This window comes from Carlito syrichta, unplaced genomic scaffold, assembly GCF_000164805.1.
Source record: "Carlito syrichta isolate Samal-C Ts95f unplaced genomic scaffold, Tarsius_syrichta-2.0.1 Scaffold309451, whole genome shotgun sequence".
Taxonomy (NCBI): domain Eukaryota; kingdom Metazoa; phylum Chordata; class Mammalia; order Primates; family Tarsiidae; genus Carlito; species Carlito syrichta.
Window position 1 is genome coordinate 553,671 of NW_007253547.1, and position 19,799 is coordinate 573,469.

General features: G+C 37.9%; 1 protein-coding gene across 1 annotated transcript in view; it reads right to left on the reverse strand.

The window, feature by feature from the left end:
- The window catches only part of INVS (inversin), a 77,351-nt gene extending 76,393 nt beyond the window's left edge, over positions 1 to 958 (reverse strand). The window contains exon 1 of the mRNA XM_008067258.2: positions 864 to 958. The gene's annotated coding sequence lies outside the window, so the exon portion shown is untranslated. The remainder of the gene's footprint in view (positions 1 to 863) is intronic.
- Between the last annotated feature and the right edge of the window lie 18,841 nt (positions 959 to 19,799).

The window sequence follows — 19,799 nt, forward strand, 5'->3', positions numbered from 1 at the left end:
GAAGTCTGTGTAGTACGGGAGATTTGAAATAAAGCAAAACTCTAAAAACTGTTCTTTTGCTCTTTTCTGAGATCTAATTTCTCACTTCCAATTCTGATTGAAGACTTCCATATGCCTAGTACCATGGAAATTTCAAGGTCAACATGACCAAACAGTATTGCATGATAAAGTTCTCTGCCTACTTCATGTCTATTTATCCCTCCCTATTCAGAGCATAATGGCAGGCAGGGTATCTGTCCTTTTCATCTTCTGAGACCTTCCACATTCTTAACCTTGTTAGAAGTGGGCCTTTCAGCATTACAATGTATTGATGTTCTACTACAAGGAGCTATCAGTGTTAGTAAGGAAGACATCTATTAATTGAGCAGACCAACCATTATGAAGGATAGATAAGACCAAGGCTAGGAAAGAGGGTCCTTAGACTATCTATATTTGACTGGAACTTGGAATGGACTGAAAAGCAAACTGAGTCAGCTGAATTATTTCCTCTCAGAGAGGCTTTCTTTGAGGACCCTAAGTAGAACATATCTTGTTATTCTTTACTCTAGTACCTTTCATTTCCTTCTCAGTACTTTTCTCAGTTTGTAGTAACATATATTTATTTGTTTCCCTTCCTGTGATCTTCCTCATAAACTGTAAGCTCCATGAAGACAGACTATGTTTTATGGACCACTGTGCTCAGCATAGTTCCTAGCACAAAATAGGTGCTTAATAAATATTACTTGAAGGACAGAGTGAATGAGATTAAAAAAAAAAAAACTTCCAGAGGTTTTTGTCTTCATTTAAAAATTATTATTTCCAGTTCCTATGTTAGCTCATAACAGTTAAGAATCATTATCTTGGTCAGGTATGGTGGCTCAAACCTGTAATCCTAGCACTTTGGGAGGTCAAGGTGAGGGGATTGCCTGAGCCCATGGGTTTGAGACCAGCCTGGGCAACATGGCGAGACCTCATCTCTACAGTAAATAAAAAAATTAGCCAGGCATGGTAGCACTTGCCTGTAGTTCTGGCTACTTGGAAGGCTGAGGCAGAAGGATCGCCTGAGCCCAGCAGGTTGATGCTGGTGTGTCCATGAGCGTGCCACTGAACTCCAGCCTGGGTAACAGAACGAGACTCCAACTCAAAAAAACAAAAACAAAACCAAAAAACAACCAACCAAAACCATTATCCCCAGATATCTGGTATTTGGTTATTCTTACTTTTTAACATTTCATTTATCTGAGCTTCATTAATAGCGCACATCATTTATCCGCACTTCTCATTTCATTTAGAAATGCCTGGTCTTGAGAAGAAAGGTGCTAAAATTTCCTCAAGAGGGCACTCTGCTCTAAATTTCTTCCATCTTCTCTTTGAAAAAAGAAAACGTACCCAGGAAAAACAAATCTATGTGATAACTCATACCGAAAAATAAGGTTTGACCTTTCTGAGCATAACATTTCAAATATTACAGAATAATTCATCATAACCTTTTAAGAATATTCAATCAGACAGTCATTTTGATTGTGAAATTAAAGGAAAAGGGAAGGAGAAGAAGGAAACTAGTAGATGTTGGCAGGGGTAACAACTGTGTTACAGACATAGTGCTTGGCATGTTTACATTTTACGTTATTCTGGGGATTTTACCTACACAGCACATGGCACATCCCAGTAGTAATATTTACTCACTCGTTCATTCAACAAACATTTATTGAGCCTAAGTAGATGACAGTATGGCTTGCACTTCACTTTGCTTATTACAAAACTCTTTGAAATAATTTCACTTTTTTCCTCACAGAAGTATCATGGAAAATTTTTACAGATTAATAAAGTATCCTCCTGAACCTCTATTTTCCCATCTGTAAAACAGGATAATAATAGCACCTGTCAGGTAGTCATAATTCTTATCTTAATTGTCCCATAATTATTAACATCAAGAGCTTTTTTGTCTGTCATGTATTATGCATATGAAATGAAATAAATAATATTTGTAAAAGAACTTAGAACAGTGCACAAAGCAAATACTCAGTAAATGTTTGCAATTATTATGAATAATTTTTCAGTGTGGAGAAGGCAACAAAACAGAGATGGTCAGGTAGAACCACAACTGGCCCAGGATGAGGGCATGTAGATAGAAATATTTAATTGTAGCATACATATTTCAGCTAGTGATTAGGGAGAGAACCAAGATTAGGAAGAGGTAAATGTGAAAATAGTTAGAATGTTATAGAGTAGTCACTTCTTTTTTTTTTTTTTTTTTGAGTTGGAGTCTCACTCTGTCGCCCAGACTGGAGTGCAGCGGCCGCTCCCGGCCACCGCAGCCTCGACCTGCTGGGCTCCGGCGATTCTTCTACCTCAGCCTTCCAAGTAGCCGGAATTACAGACATGTGCTACCATGCCCGGCTGATTTTTTTGATTTATTGTAGAGATGAGGTCTCGCTGCCCAGGCGGGTCTCGACGCCGCGGGCTCAGGCAATCCACTCACCTCAGCCTCCCAAAGGCACGGGATTACAGGCTGAGCCACCAAGCCCGGCTAAGTAGTCACTTCTTATCTGCTGGGGATATATTCCTAGACCCCCAGCAGATACCTGAAACTGCAGACAGTACCACAGTATACTATGTTTTTCCTGTACTCCTATGCTTATGAGAAAGTTTAATTTGTAAATTAGGCACAGTAAGAGATTAACACAATAGCAATTGTAACAATATGCTGTAATTAAAGTTTTGTGAATGTGGTTTCTGTCTCTGTCTCTCTTGCTCTCTCAAAATACCTTAATCTTTTCAGACCACAGTTGACTGCTGTAACTGGGACTGGGGCAAGTGAAACCATGGTTAACAGGGAACTACTGTAACGGTTTTCTGATTTTTTTTCTTTAACCTTGAGGAAGATTTCTATATCCTACCTACAGATAATGATGACCCAGAACCAACAAAGGCATAGTCAATAAGAATTTAGTTGGTACCCTGGGAAAAGGTCAGTTATATGATCAGTCCTGCCTCTCCTATTCCAAAGGACAGAGTCCCATCAGATATTATCTATAAAGACTGGGGCTAGAAACAATATAGTTCAGTTGGTCCAGGGTCATGTAATTAACGTGGTCTCATGAACAAACATTTATTGAAGGCCCACTGTATGCAGATTCAACCTTTGGGAATGAGCAGAAGGGGCAGAGAACTTTAAGAACTGAAATCAAGAAAATATTTATAGTGTTAATGGAAAAGGAGAAGATACTAGCTTGAGGCAGGGAGCTAATTTGCCAACTCTCTGAAGGTTGTATGACCCTTGGGACCCATGTAATAGGCTACTTTTTTCCATAAACACCCTCGACATAGAAACAAACAAAATGTCTAAACATTTCTTTAATAATTCTTGAACTGAGAATGTCTTAAGTTTTTAGGAATATTCTTTTTTTTTTTTTTTTTTTTGAGTTGGAGTCTCACTCTGTCACCCAGACTGGAGTGCAGTGGCCGCTCCCGGCCACCACAGCCTCGACCTGCTGGGCTCCGGTGATCCTTCCGCCTCAGCCTTCCGAGTAGCCGGAATTACAGGCATGCGCTACCACGCCCAGCTAATTTTTTGGTTTATTGTAGAGATAAGGTCTCACTGCCCAGGCGGGTCTCGAACCCACGGGCTCAGTCAATCCACTCACCTCAGCCTCCCAAAAGGCGCGGGATTACAGGCTGAGCCACCGAGCCCGGCAGGAATATTCTTATAATGCAAATACTTTTGAGAGGATTTGGGAGTTAATCATTTAATACCACCTCTTAGGGCCACACAGAAACCAATTCTGAGGTGAGGATTGTTTTGGGATTTACTTTTACAATTTCTGACTGCGTAGGAAATATATGAGAATGATGGAGATAATAGATCAAGAGTATGCAGTATATTCTCTTTTCTTTCTTTCTTTTTTTTTTTTTGAGTTGGAGTCTTACTCTGTCGCCCAGACTGGAGTGCAGTGGCCGCTCCCAGCCACCGCAGCCTCGACCTGCTGGGCTCTGGCGATCCTTCCGCCTCAGTCTTCCAAGTAGCCGGAATTACAGGCAGGCGCTGCCACGCCCGGCTGATTTTTTTTATTTATTGTAGAGATGAGGTCTCGCTGCCCAGGCGGGTCTCGAACCCACGGGCTCAGGCAATTCACTCACCTCAGCCTCCCAAAGGCGCGGGATTATTGGCTGAGCCACCGAGCCCGGCTACAGTATATTCTTAAGTAAACTCTGATGGTAGGTGAGTAGAAATAAGGAAGCTGAAATTATAGGAAGGTTTGATTTAGTCACTAAAAGGACATTACCCTGCTATGATCAGGTCCATTATGCCTCTGAAATGTGTAAACATTTCCAAAGGCCCTAAAATAGTAATTTAAATGTTTTTTTGTTAGGTAGTCATAATTCTCATCTTAATTGTACCATAATTATTAACATCAAGAGCTTCTGTTTGTCTGTCACATAAATGATTTTGACACTTAAGATTTTCCCTAAATGTACAAAATGGGTGAAAGAAAATGAAAAGTTCTCTGACCTGGAGAACAGCACTTGAAACAAATCTGGGAAACAAATCAGTCCCAAATGCCAATTTTAACTTTATATTTTTGTCTCTCCAGTTCTCTTAAAATTAACTCCCTTTTATAAGAAGCATATAGTTATTTCATCTTAACAACAATAAGATAGAGATTTTGAGTGAAATACCTTGATATTTGCTTTAGAATTTTTTTTTAAGACGTAAAACATTAACAGATATGGTTAATATTTCTTTTGTGTCCCCAATCCCATTACCTTCTCTCCTTTGGAGACAACTATCCTGAATTTGGTGTTTATCGTTTTAATACATTGTTTATTTTTATTTCACACAAATATATGTATATGCATATCCATAAATGACACAGTATTGTTTTACATGTTTCCAATCTTCATATAAATGGTCCTGTATGAAATCATTTGCCATCTTTTATTCAAAGTAATATTTCTGAGATTTCTTCAAGTTGCTTTGGTTCATACATTTTCACTGAAGTAACTATGCTATCATATAAAAATAATATACTTGTTCTTCTCTAGAGGAATATTTAGCATGTTTCTTATTTTTCACAATTACAAACAACATTGTAGTGAACATTGTTATATGTATCTCCTGGCAGGTGTGCAAACATTTCTGAAACTGCTGGGTTGAAACTACTGTCTAAAGTAGCTACTCCAAGTGATATCCTATCAGTAATATATGAGGATTTCTGTTTCTCCACATCCTAACCATATTTGATTTTGTCAGACTGGCTAATTTTACCAATCTAATGGTTATTTATTTATTTATTTATTTTGGTTTTGTTTGTTTTATAGAAGAGGTGGTGCTATGTTGTCCAAACTTAATTCCTGGGTTTACGTGATCTTCCTGCCTCAGTCTTCCAAAATGCTGGGATTACAGGCATGAGCCACCATGCCCAGTCTATTTTTATTTTTTTTTTAGAGATGGGGTCTCACTCTGTCATCCAGGCTAGAGTGAAGTGGCACAGTGGCATGATTATAGTTCACTGTAGCTTTGAACTCCTGGGTTCAAGCAATCTTCCCACCTCAGGCTCCTGAGCAGCTAGGACTATAGGTGTGTCACCATGTCTGGCTTATAGTTGTGCATTTCCCTAATTGAGGTTTGTATATGTTTGTTGACTATTTGTTTCTTCTGTAAATAGCCTTTTGTGTTGTTTACTCATTACTGAAGTTGGATTTTTTTTTCCGTACTAATCAATAGGAGTTCTTTACATATTCTGGATACTACTACTTGATTGGTTTTGTAAATATCTTCTCTCTTTATGTGACTTATCTTTTGTTTTGTTTATACTCTTCCACTAGGAAAGAATTTATAATCTGAATGATGATATTATTAGCTTCCTTAGCATTGGATTTCTTCATATATTTTGCAATTTTTGTTTACAAGTTCATTTTATTTATTTATTTATGCAGGTTCATTTTAAGGTGAAGAGTATGCTATATTTTTCATTTGTTTGCTTTGTTTCTCTTTGCTCACTCTTATAGTTGCTTCCATTCATCTCCTAGAATTATAAGAATCTGGTCTTACAATGATCTCCTGCAGCCCTGTCTTCAGTGATATTAGGGATATCAGAGTCATTGTCATGAGTTAGTGGGTAACTTCTTGATCCTGAGGTCTGAATTGTGTACTGCTCCTGTCATTTGTCTAGACAAACAGCTTCCTTTAAAGCTGTAGCCTCATAGTAAGGCAAAGAATATCCCAAATTCTAAATATTTTCTAGGCTTTTACACAAATATGACCACCTTTTAATCACTCAGTGGAAAGGAGGGGGTATCTTCCTGAAGTAGACATACCTGAAATCATATACTAAAGGACTGGTGCCTGTCCTGGTAAGTGCCTTTATTACTAACTTCTCGACAATTGGAAACTGGTTCTCAGAACATTTTGCATCTCACCTCCACGTTTCTTCCCCAAATGGCTACCATATTTTCTATACCTGGCTCCCAGGAGACTGATATTTGTCTCCTCTTCAGCTGGGACAATTACTTTAACAGACATCAATGTTCAAGGCTTGGCTAACACCCCTGACAGTAGCCCTTTTCCCCATCAGAATACCTAAAAGGCTGCATATTTTCCCAAAACCAGTACTTTGGGATTGACATATTTTCCAATTAAATGCTTTGTATTCTTATTCTCTCTGTGCTCTCAGCGGTTATACTTTCTCTCATTCATTATACATACAAATGTTCTTTTTTGGGGGTTCATTTATAAATCTGTATATGATTTTGTCATATACAGGGAATATTATCACTATACTTATAACAGCATATACAAATGTAAAGTAGACATTCTGTTGTATTTTATTCTAAATCCTAACTATATTATATACCAAAAATATATTACTTAAAATTGAAACAAAAATTATAGAAACATGTTATTAATTCTAATGATATCATGACTATATATTTATAAACTCCCAAGGCATCTACAGTATTATTTTTAAAAAGAACCACTATCTTTAGGACGTATATAGGTCACAAATATCAGTAATCTCATTGTATCAAACTTTTCTGTAGTGGTTGAAGACACAAATGAGTTTTGGAAATACCACAGTGCTGGGAGAGGCAATCTGCCCTGGGCCTTGAATGTCCCTGCATATACTCACTGGGCATGCCAAGAATGCAAAGCCTCGACTCCTCTTTACTGGGGCCATTTCTCAGAATGGGATTTGTGAGATCTTGAAGGATGAGGTAATGTCACTCACTGTGACAAAGACTATGCAGGAGTGCTTACTACTTACTAAAAGCTGGAGATGTCACAAAATTTAGCATTCTTCAGATGTCATGCAAACACACTATGTGCTGTGTCCATCTGGGTCCTCTCTATTGCCCCCATAATTCTTGGGAGCAAGAGTAGCTGATGCAAATACATAGGTGCTCATGCTCCTTGCTATGCCATCAGTAAAAAGGTTTCTTATCTCTGATAGGAGTCTGTGTCTCCTGCCAGCATCCATTATCTTTTTTTTTTTTTTTTGAGAAAGCAGGATTTATTAAGAGGACAGAAAATCTCCCACAGTGGGAGGGGACCCGAGGAGGCTGCCCCATTATCTTTTAAGTAGGGTAAAATTAAATTCCAGAACTGACGAGACAGTAAGAGAGGATGGTTTTCTTGGAGAGGCCTATCCTCAGGCATTTTCAGGTTCAGGGATGAGAAGAGTCCCTGAGTTCAGGTCCAAATGATGGGCAAGGTTGGAGGGTAAGGAACTCCAGTGTCCTATCTGCTAATGAGTCTGAATGGCAAGAGGTAGGATTAAAGCAAGTTGCCCAAATAATGCCTTTGTCTTTGCTCACCTTCCTTTGAGCAGGCAGAGGAAGACATGGTACATGACAAGGGGGTAGTAAGCTGAAAGGCTATGTGGTTGTAACTGCTGAATCAGGGAATCTCCAGAACGGATGTAAATGGTGAGAACCATGAGGCCCTTGCTATTTGATACGGAACTTTGTGTGGATTGAAAACAGGTTCGTTTGACTGAGACACATGTGAGCAGCTGCTCAAAAGTAAAGGTGAATGCAGAGCCATGCCTAATAGCACAGAACCAACTGTGCTATGTATCTGATACCTGCTACAGCCTGACTTGTTTGGCAATGAGGATAAAGCACTGGGAAGCAAAGCAGCTGGTTAAATGGTTTGGCTAAGTTAAACCCTGATGGTGTCCATTAGGAGGCAGTAGCTGTCCAACCTCAGTGACAACTCTGGAAGACTGACTGTGGTAAGGACCAGTCAGTCCAGTAGACTGAAATGAAAGCTATCACCCTAAACTTAAGCAATTCTCCTCAGAACTAGTCATATTTTTACTAATACCTGAGCTGCTGCCAATGTCCTAGTCACCTGGTCTATGTTATTTGGAAGTAGCATAATAACCATAATAAACATAACATCCACAATAATCACTTGATTGAGTACACTGCTCAGAGTCCTCCTATAGTGACCTGCCTGGTCTAAGATGAGGGATATAATGAGTCTTTGTATATTTGTCCCATATGTACTTGCTCTTCTAGGTGAAAGGTATGGGTACAGGTATAAGGAAGGTATGACTGGAGAAAATGTGAAGTTGTATCTATTGGATGGGATACACTAATTTTGTTGCTGAAGAGAGAAAACAATATCTTTAGCATCTAGGAGGTGAACATCTTAGACTTTGGAAGGTACAGACTTTGGTTCCTAAATCCAGTATTGCATTCTTGCAAAATAAAGATATAGTTAGCTGCCTGAATTAATCAGCAGCTGAAGCTAGCCATCTGACTTATTGCTGTATTTTTCATCCCTGTCCATGTGCTTTCAACTAGAATTGATGGTGACATTGGTGGTTCTGAATAACACCATCAGTGACAGCTCCTCAATGTGGCCCCCTCATACACATAGAAGCACAGGAGCTAGCACAACCGTATCTTTATCTGATGGATACAAATCCATATGCCTCTTCTGATGAGTGAGAAGCCTTGGGTTATGTCATGTATGTCAGTTGAAGCTACAACTACTTGGTGATATTGCCCATGTGGCTTAGACAAAGCAATGTAATAGTCATCCATGTTTAACAACAAATCCTGAACTAAAGTGACTTGTGCCTCTTCCGGTTATATACTTGTATGTGGGGGAGAGTGGGTCGTGGTATATTCCTCCATTGGGTTTGGGAGTTTATTTTCAGTGCATCTGGTGCTTCCTGTAACTATTGGCAATGACATCAAAGATTAGCAGGTCAGTCAACTCCCTTGTGTGGATCCTAATAGAGAATAGACTGGCCTTAGATTATATCCTGGCAGTATGAAGGAGACCTACTATCTCCCCTGGTACTTATTCATAGTTGATTTAGTCCAGGATACTGAGGGACATAATTGAAGTCAATATTGCAGGATGTTTTCATCCTGCCACTCGGAGTCCTGTTAACTAAATGGTGTATGAGACAATTTAAAATGGTTTGATCCCACACTATCTTGGTAATATTAATCAGAGTAGCTGATGAAGTGACATACTCATGTCAAGAAAATGTTGGGTGGAAGGATGGGTTGTTGGAAGAGGCAATCTACTATGGGTCCAAGACATCCCTGCACGCTTGTACTGGGTATGCCAAGAATGTAAAGTCTTGACTACTCTTTATCAGGGCAACTTCTCAGGGTTGTGTTTGCAAAAAGCAACTGGAGGGATGAGGTCATGTCTTCCTCTGGGCTTATTTCCTACTTATTATAAAAATGGTAGATTCCTGTTCTATTTTCCTCATTTGTGTTGGAAACTCTCTATGTGCAGCATCCATCTGGGCCCTCTGCGACTTCCCTATGTTCCCTGGGGTCAAGAGAAACCAATGCAAACATATAGGTGCTCATGCTTTTTTGCTGTGCTGTGAGTAATATACTCCTTCGTATCTGACCCTCAAGTCTCAAGTCTATTGTCAGCATCCATGAAACCATAACAGACTAATTTTTGAGGGTAAAATCAAATCTCAAACCATGCAAATAGTTCTATATCTATTGTAATATGGAATGCAGTATAAGAAAAAGTGAAAAATATGATTAGAGAAGTAGGCAGGGGTTAGAAAATGGGTAGTGTAGTGTAATGATAAGAAGACTAAAATTTATCATATTGGTAGGAGTGCTTTCCTGAAGACTGAAGGAAAAACAGGGTTAGTGACCAAAATTTTTGAGTTCCGGTTTTTTTTAGCTTTACTTTTTCCATCCTTCCTTCCTTCCTTCCTTCCTTCCTTCCTTCCTTCCTTCCCTCTCTCCCTCCCTTCCTTCCATGCAGAGTTTAAGGCATCTCAGAGGAATCTATGTAGAGATATCTAGCAATAAACAAAAAAAAGAGGATAGATATAAATCCAAAGATTGGGAGAGATGACTAGATTCAAGATATAGGTTTACGAGGCATATATGTTAATAGTTGCCTCAACTGTTTTTTCAAAAGACAATAATTTTGTCATACAAATCAAAGTATATAAACTGGAAACATAAATCTCTACATCCTTCTTGAAGTATAAACATAATTTAAATATTCACATAAATGGCTCAGTACACTGCAATCATGAGACACCACTACCATATCAACACAGAGTATAAATGGATTAGGAAGAAGAGTTCTTTCTTGTGTAATTTTCTTATCTAAATTTAGTTAGATGTCTGATTGTACTCTGGTTTATTAGTCTTTAAAGTGAATTTTTATAGGGAGGCAAACAGTTATAAAAATCAAGTCATTGAAAGACATGAATTCACTGAGCTATAAAAATGAAATGAAATTTGCATTGTTTTTTCCAGTAACAGACATACTCCCTCTTTCCTTAAACTTCTGATTGTCAAGCCTAAATCCTGTGTTTTATTGCTAAAATTTTAAATTACTCAACAAATATGATGGTAACCACCTTACTAACCTGCCATCTTAAGCAAATCTTTAAAAATATATATTTTTTAGTTATTTGACAATTCTCTAAGCTAAGAATGATGCTACAAAGACAGAATAGGAGCTTTATTTGCTATTTTCCAAGTTTAAGATGTTCATCCATCTGGCAGAGCAGCTAGACAATATATCAGCCAAGAACATCTCTCTGGCTTAAAACAGGTTCTGGCCCTCGAAGTGGATTTGACTGAAGGGAAGGCAACATCTTTAGTTGTTCAGTGGCTGAACTCTTCTAATATTTCTCCCCAGTGCCTCTTCCAAGTGTTGGCTCCATCACTAACTTGGTTTCCATAGGAATAGACAGAGCTATCAAGTGGCATATAGTCAAGCAGCACAAGTGAAAGAGAAAATGTTACTGTCAAAAAATAGACTTTTCTCTATGAGAGAAAATTATGGAAAGGTATTCTTGACTGAGTCTTCCCTATCCAATGCCAGATTTTTCATGTGCTTTTCCTGACTAATACAGCCTATTTTATTTAGATTATTATAAAAACTAGTTCCCTCTTTAGATAGTCTTTCTTATGTTGTAAACTAAAAAAAAATTGAAAAAAAGTTAAAAAATGCTGGGATGCTTATTTCTACAAGGATAATTCTGTCGTGCTTATGAGATACCCTCGTTTATTTAGAATGGTGCTTTAAATTGGTACAAACTTTTGGGATGATTATAAATATATTTGGTTTCTCATAGGTGATATTTTATTTTATTTTATATATTTATTTTTTTGAGTTGGAGTCTCACTCAGTCGCCCAGACTGGAGTGCAGTGGCCACTCCAGGCCACCGCAGCCTCAACCTGCTGGGCTCCGGCGATCCTTCTGCCTCAGCCTTCCAAGTAGCTGGAACTACAGGCACGTGCTACCATGACTGGTTAATTTTTTGATTTATTGTAGAGATGAGGTCTTGCCAAGTTGCCCAGGCGGGTCTTTAACCCCGCGGGCTCAGGCAATTCACTTACCTCGGCCTCCTAAGGCACGGGATTACAGGCTGAACCACCGAACCCGGTTTTGATATTTTATTTAAGGACATTCTTTTGTTTTAAACTCTAAAAAAAGTAGTAGGCTTCAATCTCTAACATGTATCAGGATCATTTGGAGGGCTTAAAAACAGATTGCTGTCACTCATAAGTGAACCCTGAACATTTACCATAATACTGTAACAAAAGGATTGGCAGTAGTGGGATACTGCTGGGGGTGGGGGGAGGAGGGGACACAACATCAGTAAGGGCACCTGATCTCAAACTGGGAAAAGTGGGGACCAAAGGGAGGCCCAAACTTTACCTGTATGATGACCATTTATACACCTAATCCAGAATTGTACCCCACATCTTTATTTTTATTTTGTACCCCACATCTTTAAAAGAAAAAAAAAAGAGAAAATATTGCGGAGGCTCTTCCTGCAGTTTCTGATTCATTAAGTTTCTCATTCACTAAGTCACTAGGTCCCACAGAGTTTCTCATTCACTGGTATGGGGCTCAGGAATCTGCATTTTTTTTTTTTTGAGTTGGAGTCTCACTCTGTTGCCCAGACTGGAGTGCAGTGGCCACTCCCGGCCACTGCAGCCGCGGCCTGCTGGGCTCCGGCGATCCTTCCGCCTCAGCCTTCTGAATAGCTGAAATTACAGGCATGCGCCACCATGCCCGGCTGATTTTTTTATTTATTGTAGAGATGAGGTCTAGCTGCCCAGGTGGGTCTCGAATCCGCGGGCTCAGTCAATTCACTCACCTCAGCCTCCCAAAGGCGTGGGATTACAGGCTGAGCCACCGAGCCCGGCGTGGAATCTACATTTTTAACAAGCTTCTAGAAGATGCTGTTGCTGCTGTTCTAGGACCTTACACTTTGAGAACCACTGTTTAAGTAAATAATCTAATCTAGGAGTTCTCAACCTTCAGGAGCTTTTTAAAAAAGTCTGGGCAGGTGAGGTGGCTCATGTAATTCTAGCACTTTGGGAGGCCAAGGTGAGGATTGCTTGAGCCCAGGAGTTTAAGACCAATCTAAACAACATAGCGAGGACTTGTCTCTACAAAAAAAAATTAAACAAATTAGCCAGACGTGGTCACACATGCCTGTAGTCCCAGTTACTCAGGAAACTGAGGTGGAAGGATTGCCTGAGCCCAGGAGATCAAGGCTGTGGTAAGCCAGAATCATGCCACTGCACTCCAGCCTGGACTATAGAGCAAGACCCCCAACTCACAAAAAAAAAAAAAAAAAAAGTCTGTATTCTGTTCCTATCCCAGACCAACAAAATCAGAATTTCTAGGACTTTGGAATTATTATTTCTTAAATCCTCTGCCAGTTAAAAAATGCAATTGGAATTGAGAAGCACTGACATAATTTGACCATCTATTCAACATTCAATGGTTATTTTCTATGGGATTGGTCTGCATCAGACACTATGCTAAGGATTATGGAAGCTTTAAAAAAAACAATTAAAATACAGATGTACACTTGTATATAATACATATTGTAAGCAATATGTGCATACAAAGGGCACAAAAACAGATCACAGAGACAGGATACAGTATAAACTTTTAGTCCCCTGTGAGGAAGGACAGGGTTCGCTCAGGAGCGGTTTTATGAAAGAGATGGCGTTTGAACAGTACTTTAGCATATCTTCATGTCTCTATCTCATTCCTGCTTCCCATTTCTTTGATATGGACAGTAAACATTTTCTGAATTTTATGTAAAGTGTTATAAAAAGCTTCAAATCTTCCTTCCATCCCTTCCAAACAGAAAGTTCCTCTTATATGGTTATTCTGAAGCCAACATTAGCAAATTGTGTATAAGACTCCTGGATCGGTTATTACATGGTACAATAATTCCCACACTACTCTCTACTTTGGCTATAAAAGTGGAACTATTGTGGATGCAAATGTTTTCACTGCTGTAATACAATGAATCAGTCTTATAATAAAGGTAAGGCCAGATAGTAGTAAGAATTCTGTAGAGGGGTACATAACCCAGCCTTGAGGGGCTGGTAAAAGCTTCTTGGAGAAATTGCCTGAGCTGCACGTTGAAGGATATAAATAAACTAGCTTAAAGTAGGGAGGAAGCTGAATGTATAGGGGCACTGTGTGTGGAGGATGAGGAAGTGACTAGAATAAAAGCTTTCAATAATTATTAATAGTATGCTTGAGGATAGAGTAGAACAGGGGACATAGGAAGCTGAAGCCAAAAAAGTAAGCAAGAATTCTATGATGAACGTCTAAGGAGTTTGGACTTTTCCCTTCAGTCTTTTGAAGGAGTACTGAAGGATTTAAGTAAGGCTATGACATGAGAGAGGGTTTAGCCAGATCACCTCCACATCCAAAGGCAAATCAGTGAAATTCTCCTAGCCTAGGTTTCCTCTCACATTAAAAATTAGGAGGTTGGATTACAAACTAAAGCTTCACCTAGCTTAACGTTCTTGACTCTATGACTCTAAAAGGAACAAGACTCACTCTTTATAGCTACTTCAAAACTAAATTTTTTTTTTTTTTGAGTTGGAGTCTCACTCTGTCACCCAGGCTGGAGGGCAGTGGCACACCCCAGCCACCATAGCCTCAACCTGCTAGGCTCTAGCGATCCTTCTGCCTCAACCTTCCAAGTAGCCGGACCTACAGGTGCACGCTACCACACCCAGCTAATTTTCGATTTACTGTAGAGATGAGGTCTCACCAAGTTGCCTGGGTGGGTCTTGAACCTGTGGGCTCAGGCAATCTTCTCGCCTCAGCCTCCCAAAGTGCTGGGATTACAGGCTGAGCCACCAAGCCTGACCCAAAAGTAAATGTTTTAAAAATTCTGTCTCAACAATGACTTAATTTCTAATAATTTTTATTTCCCCTAACCACAGGGTAATAACTTTTGAGTCTATTTCCTTTTTCCTAATGTAAGTACAAATAATTAATTTTCCTAGCATATTGAAGTTCACTTTAGGGGATCTAGAAACGCTACCCCCTAGGGAGGTAGTATGATATAATTAAATGAGAATGGATTTTGGAACCAGTCAGATTTGGGTACTTCATTGGCTATATTAACTGTGAGCAAGTTACTTCTTAAAGTCTCGGATTTCCCAATAGTAAAAAAAAAAAAAAAAAATAATGACCAGTGCACAGAAAATGCTCAATCAATATTAGTTTCTTTCTCAGATACCATTATTGCTCTCCTCTCATTATAAAAGTAGTCTTTGTAAACAACATCTTTCATTTGCTCCTAGTGTTCTCATTGTTTGATGTCCATTATAATTTGACCTGTTTTCTTTACCGATCCTGATCAGCCTTCTGAGTAACACTGCAACTAAAGTTATTAAAACATTATATTTTAGTATTACACTCAGAAGCTAAATGCAACAAATTGTGTTTTAACTCCTGGCTCCTTTGAAGCACCCCAAGTCTGGTGGTAGGTTCCATCTTTAGTTTTCCAACAATGTGCCTTAGTTTTATTGATCCTAACATGCAGTTTAAAAAAAAATCAATTCACCTACTCTGCTAAGATGTGTGCCTTTGGGGGAACTGTTTCAAACAACTGATTGAATCCATCTGTTGCCTTCCTTACTTTAGTTCCACACTATGGATGGGATTTCGTACAGTGGAAAAGATAAAGGTACAAATAAATATATAAATAAATTTAATTATGCTAAAAAACCATTAATGAACCTCATTCAGGCTATGCATTAAAGGTCTCAATTAAATGCTGAGCATAACAAGTAATCTGACTTAGTAACTATCACCATTTTCATAATGGTAGCCTAAATCCTGATAGCAGTGCTGCTTGAGTTCAAATCTGTATCTTCTAGGCTCAAATCTAGCCATCTTTAAAAATTTTGATTTAAGCCGGACTCAGTGGCTCAGCCTGTAATCCCACGCCTTTGGGAGGCTGAGGTGAGTGGATTGCCTGAGCCCGCGGGGTCGAGACCCGCCTGGGCAACTTGGCGAGACCTCATCTCTACAATAAATCAAAAATCAGCCGGGCGGTAGCGCACGTCTGTAATTCCGGCTACTCGGAAGGCTGAGGCGGAAGGATCGCCGGAGCCCAGTAGGTCGAGGCTGCGGTGGCCGGGAGCGGCCACTGCCCTCCAGTCTGGGCGACAGAGTGAGACTCCAACTCAAAAAAAAAAAAAATTTTTTTTTGATTTAAATGTAAAAATCTATCAAAGCCCACTTCTATCTACAAATCAATTCCTGAACTCTGTACTGCTCCTTACCTATCTGCCACCATTCTAGACCTTTCTCTTAGAAACTAAGAGAGAGGCAACTGAGTTGTAAAGCATAATGCTGCAGTTTAGTGGCTAGAGTAGGGAAGAAAGATTTGCAGATTAAAGACTATTTTAGATGTGCTGATTTGTAATTTATCCCAGGGTAGGTGTCTTGTTTTCTACAGCTATGTTTTAACTCCAATCAAATAGCTCTTCTAAGTGCAAGTACAGCACAATTCCTAAATCAATATTTTAGTATCTCCCACAAGCCTTTTGAAGACCAAATGAAAATAAGCAAACATATATTTTAGCAATCCATTCAAAAATTAGAAGTTATACATTTTATATGTATTGACAAATTTGGAAAATTATAAAAACTGGGATAATAAAGTAAGTAAAAATATCATCAACAATTCCATTACTCTAAGCCTAATACAAGCTCCACTAGCAATCTCTTCCATTCCTTTTTAGCTTTTTTAGTTTAACATGAGAGGTAATTTTTATAGTTTTCATCAAACTATACATCTAATTTTATATGTGGAATAAGCAGAGAAAATAACTTTTGCCATTTGGTAACCATCATAATAACAACAGATTTAGGTGGGAATCAAAGTGGTCAAATGATGCTAATGGTAGTGTGCGAGTCTGAAGAGTACCAGGATATTTACATAGTTTCAAATTAGCTCCCTACAAGCTGATTATTAATTACGGGAAAAATAGTGATGTCACAGTGGAGGAACCTGGTTAACTTTATCCATGTGGTCAAAGTAAACATCACCATTATTGGGACAAACCGGCATTACATGCTTCCTGATATGATGCACTGAGAACACAACATTGCTTCTGTGGTTGTCTTACCAAAAGTGCATAGCCTGAATTTAATTATAAGGAAACATCAGACTAGTTAAAAATGAAGGACATTCTATACTTTTAACTGGCCTGTATGCTTAGAAAATGTGAATGTCATAAAGTATACACATGCACAAACAAAAGACTGAAGGACTGCTGCAGATTAGTGGAGACTAAAAAGATGTAACAATTGAATATAATGCCTGATTCTGAATTTGTGTGTGTGTGTGTGTGTTTTGTATAGAGGACATTATTGGAAAAATCTAAATAAGATTTTTGGGTGAGATAATATTATTTATGTTAACTGCCTGATTGTGATCATTGAACTGTGGTTACATAAGAGAATGTCCTTATTTTCAGGGAATATGCAATGTTGATTTGGGGGAAAAGGAGTATCATGTCTGCAACTTATAACAAATGATTCAGAAGGCAATGTTTACACATTCACATATATTGAGAGAATGATACAGAGAAGGATAATGTACATGTGGTAAAATGTGCATATTTGGGAAATTTGAGTGAAAAGTATATAAAAATTATTTGCATTATTTTTGCAACTTTTCTGTAAATTTGAAGTTATGTCAAAATACAATATTAGAATAAAGAAAACATGACTTTAAATTTTTGTTGTAAAAGTAATAACATAGTCATTAAAGAAATTTCAGAAATAAAGAAAAGTTTAAAGAAGAAAACTACGATCAGTCTGCATCTCATAAACCTGAGGCAATCATGGTTCACATTTTCATGTACTCTCTTCCTGTCTCTTGTCTACAGGGAGTTTTTTCTTACTCCCAAATTATACTTAAATTTCAAAATGCTCCATAATGATGCCTTAGTTAATATTGACAATATCCCTGTTGCGAAAGCCATAATTATTCTCACTTCACAGATGAGAAAACACATATTTAAAAAGATCAAACTATGGCTTTACTTTTAAAAGATTATCAGTTTATAGCATATAAAAATGCCACTAAATAGCTGGTTGACCATGCTAATTACCATGACCAAACTAAATCTGCAATTTAGTTTTCTGTAAAATGTGAAGTTTGAAGTAGATGATTTCTAGGATTACTTCTAACACTATAACGCTACAATCCTAACATGTTCTATTATCACAACTCTTTTTCTGTATATAGAATCTGTGGTGCCTAACCCAGAGCCTCATATATAGTTTGATAATATTTTTTGAATAGATAACAAATGCATTACAAATTGTAAAAGGGATATTTATGTTACAGAGGGTATGAAGATTAACTATTACATATGAGTGATTTATAAAGTATAATTTATAATTATAATAATTATATTATTTAAAATGGAAAACAACATGAAACCAAGTGCTCATTATTCTAAAATAAAGATTAAATGTAAGATAACAGTCAACAGAAGCCACTTTTTTGTAGGAATCTAAGAAATTTACTATGAAGTTTATTTCTATATTACTCTTGTTTCAAGTATAATTCACCTTATTCTCATCAATAACCAATTTAACTGACTGTTTACAGACATATGGAGAGACAAATGACAAATTAGTACTCTCCAGGTTTGTGGCATGAACATAAAAAGTGAATTTATTTTTCAAATACCTTTTACAGCCATAGCCTTGCAAGTAGAAGATATCTTATCTAGTTTACTATTGATCCAAATGACAAGGCTGAGCATCAGATTAAGGATATGTCAGAAACCTGAAAGAAGGCTACCAACAGATGCAGCAGGATGGCAGCTTCTTTCAAAATGATCTATTAAGGCTACTGTGTTTACAAAGGCAGTTGAGAAAACACAGCACAATATACTGGGTTGTATCAAATAACCAGCAGAGTGGCCATAAAAACTTCTGATACTAATGTGAACCCCCATACACCAATCATGATACATGTTTATTTCTAGCCATGAACATTCTGCACAGACTTTTGAAGATAAACAAAAGATGTCGGGTTTTTTCTTCACCTCACATCCCTTTCCTATTGTGACAATATCTTCTTCAACAAATGATAGCATTCCTAAGAGATAATATCTGTTGTAAGACGATGGGAATACTATCTAATTTAAGCTGTCAACCAAAAAGGTCAAGAGCAATTCAAAAATTTCATCTTCTTTGGTGATATTGAAATATGACTTAGCTAAGTATAGTAATACCTAAAAAATATCATGCCAAAATGGAGTCCTGAAAAATACAAATACCAAGGTGTTTCTTATATATAGCTCACTATTTTATGAAAAGGAAACATTATTTTGGGGATAACATTCCAAGCATACTAAAAAAAGGTAGCAAAATAACAAAAAAAGAAACCTGTTCAGAGGTGGGAAAGTCTGTTTTTTGTGATCACCTTGGGATTGGCACATCTTTATGGAAGATCCATTACTTTCTAGACTAGAATGAATTGAAGAATTTTGTGAGAATCATGGGAATAGAAAAAGCTTCAGAAAATTCCCCTTTCAGATGCCTTTAGACAGACTTGGACTAGTTTTTCAAAACCCAGAGTGCTCTGAACAATATCAAGAGACCAATATTTGACACTGTTAAAGACTAAAAAGATAGAGAACTGTGGTCTAAACCAATTTAAAACATCAGCTACTCAACTTCTTTAGTTTGCCTTTTTAGTGAGCAGGTGATGTTTTTTACAATAATAAAATCTATCATCAACTTAAATAGTAGTGAATATAAGTGTAACTGCATTATCATTATTAAATGCTACAGATATAACTATGTTAGGACATCTGGATTTTGGCCTTGACTCTGCCTAGTCATCTAAACATAAACACATCATTCAATTTGCCAAACAATTATTAAGCATTTATTCTGTGTAAGGCATTGTTTTTAGATGCAATGAGTAAGACAACTTTCCAGGCCTCAGTTTCCTCAACTGTGAAATGAGGGAGTTTAATTAAGTTA